Here is a 13645-nt window from a genome sequence, read left to right on the forward strand (position 1 = left end):
TGTTTGTGTGGTCTTGGTTGCTAGCGTTTCAGATCGAGCTATCTCGCGCCGAATATGTCGCGTTGGGCAAACCGAACTAAAAATTTAATTAAATGCTGAAGAGCACAATGTGGGTCTAAGAGTTTGTAGATGACGGAGCCCCTATTGAGTAACATAGAGAAGCCAGCACTTAGAGAAACGAGAGGGTCATTATATCCAAATTGCGATGTACTTGTTGCCCTTGCCTAGGTCAACCTGACCCAGTTTAGCCCATTAAAGGGGCATACCATTGCTACGTGCGCTCTCTGCTCGCAAACAGTACCGAGTGTAAGAAAATTTATTACTATTTAGGCAATGTGACACGTTCATTTTCACAATATGACTTGACAAAATGACCAATCTTAGTCGAGATACAAGCGAGATATTCGCTAAAAATATTCTTCGGTGCTACGAATCCTATAATGAATCCTCCGAATCCTGCGAAGCTGGTTGAAGTTAACATAAAACTATAGGCAATTGAAGCATAGACAAGATCTAAACTGTTAACCATTACATTCCGCCACTTGCAAGGGCAATGAGGTCTAACTACTATCATCTTTTGATAAATTACAGAATATATGGCCTGATTTTAGTGACATCTTACCGAAACTTGTTGAAGTTCTTAAATCGGAATAGAAACTTCTTGTACGTGCCTACATTTTAAGTTATAAAATTCATTGATTAACTAATTATTAATTTCAGTTAATTGACTCGATGTCGCAGAACTGTGAATTCATGTTCCGTGCCTTTTGCGCAACGACTATAAATGGCAGTTACAGCTTCCCAATTAAATACTTCTATACAACGATCAACGAGTTTATTTATAAATAATTTATTATTATTATTCAAGTGAAATCTCATATACGTATCAATATAACATTACAGATTACGGTATGCAAAAATATATATAAGTTATAAATTAGTTAAGTAAAAATATAAGTTTCATTATGAGGGATTGCAATGTGATTTAAACTATTTTTTTAAAGCCAAAAAATTAGTTTAATCACAGCTCACACTTGGGGACTTACTCAACAAAGGGTCCCTCAATAAGGCTGTCGCAAAACCCGCTATGTGGCAGAGGCGCCTTCCGCCAGAAAGCAACAATAAGGCAGCGAAACTCCCACGCTATTAGCTGCACCTCGCAGGAGAGAGGCCTTCGCTGTCACCGTCTCATCTTTCCTTTCAACAGTTTACTGTACTTATATCATTTGTGTAGTTTGGCAGAAGCTGTTCTTTAATGCAGGTTTCATTTCACTTCCCATCAAGAGCCTAATTCGCCGAATAGAGAAAAACAATAAGAAGATTGTCAATAAGAAATACTCTCATGGTCTTCAATGAAACCTGTACTTATATCATACACTCAGAAAAGTGAGTGGGTCGTTTAGTCCAAATAGTGACACATGTTCTGCAAGTAGAACTGATACGCTCTTTTGTCGGGTCAAACTTTGTCAGGATGACCACACTAAGGCAAAATAGTCGTAATGTAATGTATAATATATAATGTATCGTAATTTGAAAAAAAATTGATAATTTTACTAAGTACATTTAGTCTTATTAAATTGTATATTCATTAAAAAAAATAAAAGTAAAGAAAGGTAGATAATGGTTGAATTACCTAGCGAAAATTCTTGGAGAATATAACGTCCGGTGATGCCAAGCGGGCAATGTATCTCAAGCCTTAATTTTCGTCTATCCACATCCTGTTTATCTACAGCACTTATTACGTTTTCAATGTTCAATTGTATTTTTTTTTTTTACTTTCCTGGCAGAGAAACTTCTTTCAATTTTATCATTTTATAGACTGCAATATTTATTTGCCACGAGTTTTATACCTGAATATGAGATCTTTCTTAAATTAATAAAATGCTTGTTTGGACACACAATCAATGTAACGTGCGTTCAATCCATCTGGCGCATGGCAGTACGAAGTAGGTAACAATGTTACAAGAACCATTTCATAGCATTTCAACAACTCAAAAACCACTATCTTCACAACATAGACTTCAAAATTCAACGCATTACAGATTCTGATTCATAAATACCATGTTTGTTATGTATACCACCCGGAGAAATATATTTTAGCGCACTTCGAAGTTGAAGATGATCAAGCTAGCCGCGCCACTCGGACAGAACCGGACAAGCTATCGGTGGGGTGGTTGCATTCTAATGAGGGTCAGGACAATGAACCAAACCTGCCCCTGCACTCCCTATACTCTAGTCCTGGCATTAAATACCTTGCTGCCCAACTGCAGCTACAAGTCGGCAATCATTTCTTTATGAAGAGCGGGGGTGGTTTCATAGCAACGGGCTAAAGCACAAACTCTCGCTTTGAACAACTTATTGTGCAACTGCAGGTAATAAATATTTTAGAAAGAGCGAAGGCGGATTTGTGGTAATAGATTGTAGCACAAAATTTCAATGAAAGACTCATTTAATGTCATATATAAATCCCGTATGAATATCATTTAGGAACGAGTGGTCAGATTTGTACACAAAGTATTGAAACGGAGCATATATATGACACGATACACTTTACAGTTCAGGTAAGAATAGTATTACGATAAAGGTAGCCATTTATTCGGACGATCTATCAAATATTGTCATGTTTTGGCCGCTCATTTTGAAGTCCCACTTATTATGTATATATATGTTGTTGGAGTCATATCGGACAATATGAAGTTACAGAGAAACATTTGTTTAATTTTCAATCGTATGTTTTTCTAAAAGCTTGAATTTGTGAATAAAATTAGTTAGTTATTTATATAGTTGCTTGTTTGTAGAATTGTCTCAAGATGATTATTGCAATTAGTAGTAAATAGTAATCACAAATAAAATTCACTGGAATTGGTAAAAAGTATATTGGTTATTGTTTATTGAATTTTATTGGTAAATAAAATTCAATGGTTAATTGGTAAAAAGTATAATCCACTGAAATCAAATTTACGCAATGCTGGTTCTTACACCTTAAACTAGAACGTTTCGTTCCGTTAGCATGCATAAATTCAAAAAGTTGTATTCATTCGAAAACCAATATAATTTTTCACCATCCACTTCCTCAAAAGTTATCAGCAATGACGAAGAAAAAATCGCTTGAAAGTATATAAATCACTATAATGTAGCTACAATAAATCACATTAAAAGAAGCAAACTTCAAATATAATTGCTTCATCGCATTTTGGTCAACGCTCATGTTTAAACTACGGAAGCAATATTTCTCCAGGAAGAAGGTAACTCTTAAATGCATTTTTACAGTAAAGGCAATAAAAAAATTATGGCGGCTTAGTGGCACGAGTGACAGACAGAAGGTATTTAAGTATAAATATGACACTGAAAATGGCTAAAACCAGCGTACATCTTCGAAAATTATTCATGTGTGAGATTCAAAAGTTGAGTAACAATTTATAAGGCAGAAAAAAGTGATAAGCTCGAAATGTAATGCAATATTTACGAAACTGAGGATACCCTAAAAATTAGGAATAAACAACAAAATTGCACATATTTGCACATAAGCTGTACATAATCAATCACTCATTCCTGAACTCGACAATTATTTATAGAAACAATATACATAAAAAAAAGTTCGAGCTTAATTCTTGTTCCGAGTCATATCTGAACACCAAATTTGTTTGAATGAGAAAAAGCAACATAACACTAAAAAAAACTCGAGTAAAAATTCATGATTCAAGGGAAATAGTTTCGAGAAACTTCGCGATTATGACGCTGGTGCTTGAAGGCATGGGCAGAGAAAGGAGCCACGTCAGGTGTAACGGTCTCCGACTCGGTCGCGGGTCTCTGGCACGGCGTTCACACTTCACACGCTGCAGCCACAGATGACGCAACCCAACTAAAAACTCATGCCTTATACAGCACATAATATTTAGCACACACCACAAAAAAAAACATTCATTATACAGCACATAAGATTCAGCACACATAATTAAAAATCCATTCAGTATCTAGCACATAAGATTCAGCACACAGCACTAAAAACCATTCATTATACAGCATATAAGATTCAGCACACGCATAACAAAGCAGAATCAGTACCATTACATTTAGTAATACACAATATAGATCGAAATTTAATCAGTACTACAGTGTAGTTTGTGACGTCTGTATCAGGAGTTGTATGACTTCAAGAGTGTATAATCAGACATATTTCAATATGTCACTATTCATTCGTATAATAATTTAGTTAACTAAGTTTAAATTCAAGGGTCTTAAAAATTACATCTTTATCACTATATGATCGAAAGTAGTGTGATGTCATCAACCCCTGGTCTGACGCTCTAGAATTGCATGAGATGTTTTCCAGATACACGATAACAAATTTGAATAAGAATCGGAAGTAATGCTGGCAAAATATTATGCTAAAACATAAACAAATAAATAAACCAGCATAATAAATTATGCTGATGATAAATTGTAATACATAATGTTTTGTAAATTATTTATTGCCTTAAAGTTAATTCGACGACACTCTGAGAGTTTAGATCCCTGATATATTCCTTTATTTCCATTGAATGCAAATAAATTACAATGTAAATAGTATATATATCAGACAAAAAACTACATTATCAGCGAAAGGTTCACCTAGACACGCCTCGACAGATATGGTAGAGCAGAACAAATTTTTGCCCAGGCAATATATACACGACACGAAATTGTAGTCAGAGAAATTTGACACAAAAATCATTCCAGAACTAACATAAATAAATCCCTATTAAATAATAATAGTAGCGGTGTCAGCGCTGATTTGGCCATTTGACCTGTCGCAGATTCTGGACATAGCAGAATTTTTACAATTCACAGCTTGTTGCGTGTCTCGAACGCACATCTCACTCCTCTCACTCCTAACCGCTCGGCCTCCTCGCCGATTTTGACCAGAACTGTCGCAGGTAGCTGAGATCAAACCCACAACTCACTGATCCAATCGTGGTATTCTGAACTGTAATCACTGGGCCACCCTGGTTAGTCCTTTGGCGAGCAGGTTACTATAGTTGGTCACCTAAAATCGCCTCCTAAAAAGACCCACAACAGCTTCCAGTTTATGTTTGCAGCTTCATTATCATGCCTTTGCCAGGCTCCAATCTTCTGACCATCGTTCCGTACATAGCATCATCACCTACCATGCGAAAGATTTGTAATTTTAGCATTTAAATGGAGGTTTTGACTTGAAATACGAAATTGACGCTCTTTCCTCATTTTTTTAAAAGGCGGAAGTAGCAATATCTATTCCATTAAATAAAGTAATTTGAAGAATTGCAGTAAATTGAAGTTCGATAGTTACCCTTTACATTTGCATCGTTAAATATAAATAGACCGTAAAGCGTATTGACCGTATTTAATAAACTTTTCAATTGCGATTTACTCCTTTCATATCCAGAATTTCCGATGATCCATATGAGTTTTTATATCTAAGAATGATTCGTTAATTCGTGTAATGGATAGCAAAATTGAATTTTTGCATATTTCAATCCTTGCTCGCGAAAGGGTTAAGAAAGACTGCGTTGTTTCAACCATGAAATTCTGGCGATCGGCAGCAATGAACATTTATCGTCCATTCGTTCTCTGCTAGCGACCACCAGCCTTCCATTTGAAATAAGCGAGTACTTCGTAAGGTTAACAGGCAGATTGGAGCTCGTAAATCATCGATTGTTCGAGTCATCGGCACGAAGCAACGGCCGTGTCGAGGTTGACGACTTTCGCGTATCATTTTGTCGCTGAATGTTGCCACCCCTTACCGAGTTACTAAAAAACCTACCCAGACCGACACGCAGCAGAGCAAATTTTTAACGACGCATAGTAAGATCAATCAAAGAGTACACCCGCGATCACTTAAAAGTAGACAAAGCTTATACTAAACAACTATACGTTCGTAAATGAAGTCGTGATGGTCTTACCAATGGCGGCACGATGAAGAAGCTTGATGAAGACCTTTAATGCAAACAGTTTTTTGATAGCCTTTGTATGAAAGGCACGATTGTTATTGTTGGCGATCAAAATATTTCAGCGCAAGATTGAGACGTACAAAAATATTTCTTGAACGACGGAGGCCACATAAGCGATGTATTTCTACCCCCGCAACCATCTTTCGATCGGCAAATTTTGAAGTACAAAGTTTAGTTTGCACATAATAAAATACCACGCTTCATGATTGTTTTAATTTTGTCGTGATATTAAGTAAGAGCCCGTTAGCAAAAAAAAATATAAATATTCGAGAGAGAGAAAATTCGTTGAAGAAAAAAAAATCAGTAACTTTAAAAATGGTTTCGGAGACATTTGACCATGCAGTGAAAAAATTCTCGGCCATATATTTATACACAGATGCAGGAATACATTTCTAAGGGTTTGCAGCAAACTGAAATAATGTGAGAAATTATCAAACACCAACACAAAAATCAACATTTAGAAGAGTATTATACACCTACTTTGAAAAGTGCAAACTTTTCGAACCTCTTTTGAAAGTCCGCTACCGCCCGTGTATGTTTCGCTAAAGAGGTCAACATTCACTTCCTCAATTGCGAAGGAGCTTATGAACCGTCGGAACAGCGCACCCTGTTCCTGTGAAGACATATTGTTGGGTTTGACGTATGTGTGTGACTTAGTTGACTCTCTGCGTTGTCTTTTGTTATAGTTTTTAATATTCAAAACAAATTGAGAGAGAATTTAGAATTTTAATATCAACTACCGGAGAGTTCAAATCTAATTTAGAGATCACAGTTGCAAATTTAGTCGAATAAAATTTATAATTTTACTTCAAGGATGATCGGAATCGTTACAGAGTGCTTCCCACATTTAAGTTTTTTATTTTATCCAACTAAATAATATTGTACGGCAAATCTAGCGCAGATGCTATTAATAATCTCGAATATCGACTTTCACGTTCAATTCGCCGGGTCATGAATTCACTACTATAGTTCATTCACATTTCCATAGAATACGTCGGCATGCATTACTTTTTGTTTTTCATTCATAGGTGCAGCCTGCATAGATCTGCCCAACCTTTTCGGATGATATAGTTTTGAATTGAGCAAGACTACCATTATAGTTCTGCTACGAGTCCGTTCCATAAAGAATAACAATAATTAAGCTAGCGGTTGGGTCTGCATAATGATAGACTAGAAATTATCTGGATCATTCTACAGGAACAGTGAAGTACTCGGAAAAACTGGATTTTTCAACAAACCGGTTCATGCGAAAATGCATAATGCCAGCTAGCATGCATAGCCGACTTGGGGTGAATGCAGTTCGCCGTCGTTTTTTGGAGATTACAGAATAATTTTAGATATTATAATTTTGTTGTCAGACTTGTATATAATATTCTTCATTCTTTGTCATTATAGTCTGATGAAGGATAAGAAGAAATCGCAACGGAAAAAAATTTGTTCAGCCACATATCAGGAAATTTTTCGTAATATCGTGATTAACATCTTTCTGATGTACTGAGCAATCCACGTACACAACCGAATACTAATTTTACTTATAGTTAATCATTGACATTCGACAACAGAATTACCTTTGAACGAACGATATTAGCGAGCTAAAGCAAGCACTAATCAGAATCAGTAATTCAGGAATGAACCATTTCATATATTTGTACCGAAAGAGATCGAAAATTATCAATGAGCATTGGTGTGTATATATAGTTGAGAACTATATATACACAACTCGAAAGCCGAGAACATTTAACGTATGATAAAACCGTTCCGGAACACCCACTGCCGTAGAGGTCATATAAGAGGCTATATACCCTCCAGGCGACTGCAGCGGTTCTCTGCCTTACGTCAGGCGCCAACTAAGCCAGGATTGAGTAGTGTTTCACCATCCACAGTAGCGTTGCACCAAGCATCTAACGTTGAAACGTTAATTTCAGTGTTATTCTGCCAGTATTGAGTATATATAGCGTTACACCAAGCATCTAACGTTGAAATGACGTTAATTTCAATGTTATTCCAAATAATTCAACTTGTAATAAATGCTATTTCAAATACTTCAAATCGTAATCAACGTTATTTCGACGGATTCAACTCGCAATCAACGGTATTTCAACGAGTTCATTTTGTAATTAAGTTATTTTAACATCATTTGCCATTAAGGGTTGCATGGTTTGTTGCGGTACAGGTAGCGGCTTGGTAACAAATATTCATAAATTTCACATTATCATTGGACAGCAGCAAAAATTATGTCGCCTTTCATATCAGGAACCCCCAAAATTTTCAGTATTTTATGATTTGAGAACGCTCACGTTTTTGAGAAAGTATACTCTGATCCCGAGCACGGAAAATAAGAAAATAAAGTGATTTAATTAGTCAGTGAAACGTACATCGGCATTCGTTGACACTGGCTTAGAATTCGTCAGTTGTAATCACAAATAAAATTATACCTGTCCCAGGCTATCATACCTCCTGTATACACATGATTATAGGCGATAGTCAGTAGATAGTGTTCAACAGAGCAACATTTAAAGGAAAATTTAAATGTAACGCAGGATTGCTATTTTTTCAGCATTAAAATCACTCCATTTCAATCATTATTTCAAATAACATTGGGACAAACATTCCCCTCGTTTCTGAACAAGAGGCAATCCAGCACACGTTTCGTCTGATCCTGATACCTATGTGGTTCAGTGTCACCAAAATTCATTTGAACTCACATAAAAGCCTGACTTATGAGTTCATTGTTTAAGTCCAGAGGCCAATGCGTACTATAATTGATTAAGTCTTACTTTTAATTACATGAAGCTGCACTTGGCGATCATGTTAGGTCTATCACTTTCAAGTGACAAGCTCGTGTTACATGGTTTAAAATAGACGGGATTGAGCGGTCAATAACGTTCAGGTGACAAGCTCATGGTGGATGAAGGTATACAATAGACGGGATTGAGCGGTCAATCACGTTCAGGTGACAAGCTCATGTTAGATGAAGGTTTACAATAGACATGCAGGATTGAGACAATCACGTCAGGTGACAAGCTCGTGTTGGATGCAGTTTTTCAATAGACAGGACTAAAATGTCAATTTTGTTTCGGTTTAAGTCTCGTGGTCTTTCGTTCCGGTAGCTGATTTTCTCGGCTACTTGTCTTTGACTCTTTGGTGACCTGATTGTTAAGACGACTATGTCTGAATCATGGGAACAATACTGTCTCCAGGATGACAACAATACTGTCTCTAGGATGGCAACAATGCTGTCTCCAGGATGGCAAAAATACTGTCTGCAGGACGGCAACAATGCTGTCTCCAGGATGGCAAAAATACTGTCTGCAGGACGGCAACAATTCTGTCTCCAGAATAGCAACAATACTGTCTCCGTGATGACAACGATACTGTCTCCAGGATGACAACGATACTGTCTCCAGGATGGCAACAATAACGTCACCAGGATGACAACAATACTGTCTCCAGGATGGCAACAATACTGTCTCCAGGATGACAACGATACTGTCTCCAGGATGGCAACAATACCGTCACCAGGATGACAACAATACTGTCTCCAGGATGGCAACAATACTTTCTCCAGGATGGCAACAATACCGTCACCAGGATGACAACAATACTGTCTCCAGGATGGCAACAATACTGTCTCCAGTATGGCAACAATACTTTCTCCAGGCTGGCAACAATACCGTCACCAGGATGACATCAAAACTGTCTCCAGAATTGAAACAATACTTTCTCCAAGATGGCAACAATACTGTCACCAGGATGGCAAAAATACTTTCTCCAGGATTGCAACAATACTGTCTCCAGGATGGCAACAATACTGGCTGCAGGATGGCAACAATACTGGCTGCAGGATGGCAACAATACTGGCTGCAGGATTACAACAATACTGTCTCCAGGGTGGCAACAATACTGTCTCCAGGATGGCAACAATACTGGCTACAGGATTACAACAATACTGTCTCCAGGGTGGCAACAATACTGTCTCCAGGGTGGCAACAATGCTGTCTCCAGGATGGCAAAAATACTGTCTCCAGGGTGGCAACAATACTGTCTCCAGGGTGGCAACAATACTGTCTCCAGTATGGCAACAATACTGTCTCCATGATGACAACAATGCTGTCTCCAGGATGGCAACAATACTGTCTCCAGGATGGCAATGATACTGGCTCCAGTATGGCAACAATACTGGCTCCAGTATGGCAACAACACTGTCTCCAGGGTGGCAACAATACTGTCTCCAGGGTGGCAACAATGCTGTCTCCAGGGTGGCAACAATACTGTCTCCATGATGGCAACAATGCTGTCACAAGGATGGCAACAATACTGCCTACTAGTCAATGTTTCGTCCTGAATGAAAGCTGTGAAAAATTCTGTTTTATGATCGTTTTGAATTCGCTACTAATGATAGAAATAAAAAAATCCTTTCTAACTACGTATAATAAAAAAAATACTTTCTAATCACGTAAAAAGCAAACTTTCACGCTACTTTCAGTTTCTTGAAGCAACAATTAGTTTAATTTTATAAAAAAATGGGTCAAAATAATAATAAATTTAGTGGAATAACCGGGCAAATAAAAAACGATTTTTTAATCTGGTCATAATAAACCTTGCTTTCACATGTTCCTAATTTACATATGCTTTAACCTCCGATATATTTTAATCGGTACATTTACAGCGAATTGAAAAAGTTTTAAGAATTGAATTGACCCCAACCGCATAGTGGCAAAGATGTTTAGTGCCTAAATTCAGTGAAAATTTCAGTAAAATTTCCACCGAATTTTTGAGACATGGAGACGAACTCGTACAACACAACAAAAAAAAAATTCTCTGGAGGCTTAACTTGTACTCACCGTGTGCCAAGTTCAGTGTTCCAGGTCTGTAGATATCTTTCCCTTCACTTCGAACACAGACAGCTTTCAAGCGCCCTCACTTTTAATGCTATAATTTGAGAACACTCTACTTCACGGAAGAATATTCTAACTTTTCTCCTACAGAACACCCATCACTGACACGTTCAACAAACATGCAACGTATGAAGGGGCCGCAAAAAGATGTAGTTTACTTTTACTCTTGCAAGTTCATCCACCACGGAACTGGTTTGTTTGACTAAACCCGAATCACTGAACTCCAGTGGCCTCAGTATTGCGCAATGAGCTCTAGCTCACACCCTCCTCCACCACTGCTCAAAAGGCACTGCGAGCCAAAGCTCAACGACGCCTCGTAGTTCCAGACCGCGCAAGCAAGTCTTGAGAAAGCAACCGCTACAGCACGCAGCAACGGCACTGGAATTCAATACAGCCATGGCGCGCCACTCGGCCCTGGAAACGGACTTTCCGGTCCGGCCCTCCTTCACGAGGAAATTTAGGTTCCGCGTTTCATTTTTCATCACTTGTACCTGCCGAAATGGGTGCAGGAGTGTAGTCATAAATAGGCAAAATAATGTGATTAGTGCTCAATTATAATGAAGAAACCACACGCATTCATCAGTTTATTTAGAATTTCCTATAACGGGAACGTTTGACGCACGAAAATTTGTTAATAGATTACGAATAAATGTCAAAACTATGCTGGCAAATATATGAACGTGATATTAGCGATTTGCTTTCCACTTTGGATGCGATAAACAAAAATGTGGCATAGCTGGGCGTGGTAGCATACCAATGACGAGCATTTATTATAAATCATTTTAGTCTCTTAACTAGACAATTCATGTGTGCTGCAACGACGAAAACTGGCTGATCTATGTATCTCCAGTTTCGATTCTTGGCTCATTGGGTTGCAATATAAGCATTTTATTTCGTGATGCAGCTATGCACAGACGAAAGAATGCACGATACTATTCAAGGCAAATTAAACGATTTACGGGAGAGAATTCATGGTAAAATAGTCAAAATAATTTGAGGTGATTTGACGACCGCAAAAAAGGCACCAAAATGCATTCTTTGCATTTGCATTCCCCGCGAGTCCTCAAGCTACTCTAGAGTGTTAAAGAAATTTAAATCATTCAATCAAATTAAATTTCAATCTAAAGTTCCTAATACGGCAACTATAAAAAATGTATGCTCAATTTTTAAACGGGTTGACATGTATAGACGATTACCTTCCACCAAAATCCAATTTCCGATAAAAAGCCACCTGATTTCAAAAAATTACCTCTTACTATTTACACTATTTACCTCGATTTTCGGATCATTTCCAGTGTATGGGACAGTAAAAAATGTATGTATGTCTTGCCAAAGCAAATTTTAAGAATATGAAGTAAAATGAAAACAAATGGAAAACGCAAATCACGACATGTTATTTGGCAATGGGTGAATTTAATCTCTACTAGAGGTGACAAAACTATTCACTTAAATTATTTTTAATTTGAGTTTTCATAACACTCGAGTGTTATGTTCGAGTTAAACTAACTGTTGTAAAACTCAAGAATCAATCCCACAATATAAAAGAAGAAAGCTTACAAATGGTAGGTTACGAAATACTGATACATAAAGGCAGTAGTTGTTCAAGGGTGTAACAAACATTACGGCACAATCTACCACCCGGAGCACCAAAATGCATGCCCAATTAAAAAAAATTCTTCTTATAAGGCCATGATAACGCGAAAATACACAAAATTTACTTCTGAAACGAGGGGAACGTGCAAGACTTTTTCCGCCAATTGCATAATTTGTCAATCAAATTAGCCTTCCATACAAATTATTTCTTAGTTTCTGTGAGTAAATTCGTAGCAGCCTGGGAATCCCATTTTCTTTGTAACACCTACAACTAACAAACAATTGGAAACCCACAAACAATGAAAAGAATAATAACAGAAGTGAAGTAAATACAAACCTCCGCAATTACCGCCAATAACAATACTCGGTTTTATAATGTGTGCTTCTGAAAGCAATCAAAAGGTGTATAATTGCAAATTATCAATGTAATTGTGCCTGAATTTCTTTCACATTCAAGGAAATTTCTAATTATTTCAGCAGCTGATGGAAGCAGACGTGGGACGTCGCGACCATGGTTGAATTAATACAAGGTTGACCCACGACGAAGACGACTTTTATGCCGTTCTGCGCATGTCTCGAGTGACGTCATTTTTTTTTTTTTGTCTCGTGCAGCGAACATTTCGGACTGTATCATGAGCATGAATGTGGCGGAGTCTTGGTCATTCATCAAGAACACGGTTATGTCTGCTGTTGATGGGTGTGTACCTAAGATAAAGCTCGGTGGAGTCAGAAAAACACAGTGGATGAACAATACGGTTAAAGCAAAGCTAAAAGCAAAGAAGGAAGCCTACAAGCGTTATTTACGAACTCGTAGCGATGCTGAGTAAAACCTGTATGCTAGAGCTCGAAATCAAGCTAAAAAAGCTTGTCGCACAGCAGTCAAAAATTTTGAAAAAGAAGTTGCCAAAAATTCGAAAAAGAACCCGAAAGCCTTCTTCTTGTATGCTAGTTCGAAGTGTAAGACAAGGAACGGTATTGCTGATTTGAATGTAAATCAACGGAAGATATATTCTGACGAGGGCAAGGCCAATGTTCTAAATCAGTTCTTTAGCAGCGTCTTCACAGATGAGGACTTGAACAGTATTCCAGCTATTGAGGAGCGACCAGTGGACTCGAAGTTAACTAGTTTCGAGATACATGAAGAGGAGGTTCTCAAGCGCCTGGTCTCCCTGAATCCCAACAAGT

At 37.6% G+C, this 13645-nt stretch overlaps 1 protein-coding gene across 1 annotated transcript in view; it reads right to left on the bottom strand.

Annotated features, from left to right (window-relative positions):
* The window catches only part of LOC108677942 (chitin synthase chs-2), an 87080-nt gene extending 75913 nt beyond the window's left edge, over positions 1-11167 (bottom strand). The window contains exon 1 of the mRNA XM_018166256.2: positions 10814-11167. The gene's annotated coding sequence lies outside the window, so the exon portion shown is untranslated. The remainder of the gene's footprint in view (positions 1-10813) is intronic.
* Positions 11168-13645: the final 2478 nt, after the last annotated feature.

The sequence above is a fragment of the Hyalella azteca genome, unplaced genomic scaffold (assembly GCF_000764305.2).
Source record: "Hyalella azteca isolate HAZT.00-mixed unplaced genomic scaffold, Hazt_2.0.2 contig11177, whole genome shotgun sequence".
In the NCBI taxonomy this organism is placed as follows: domain Eukaryota; kingdom Metazoa; phylum Arthropoda; class Malacostraca; order Amphipoda; family Hyalellidae; genus Hyalella; species Hyalella azteca.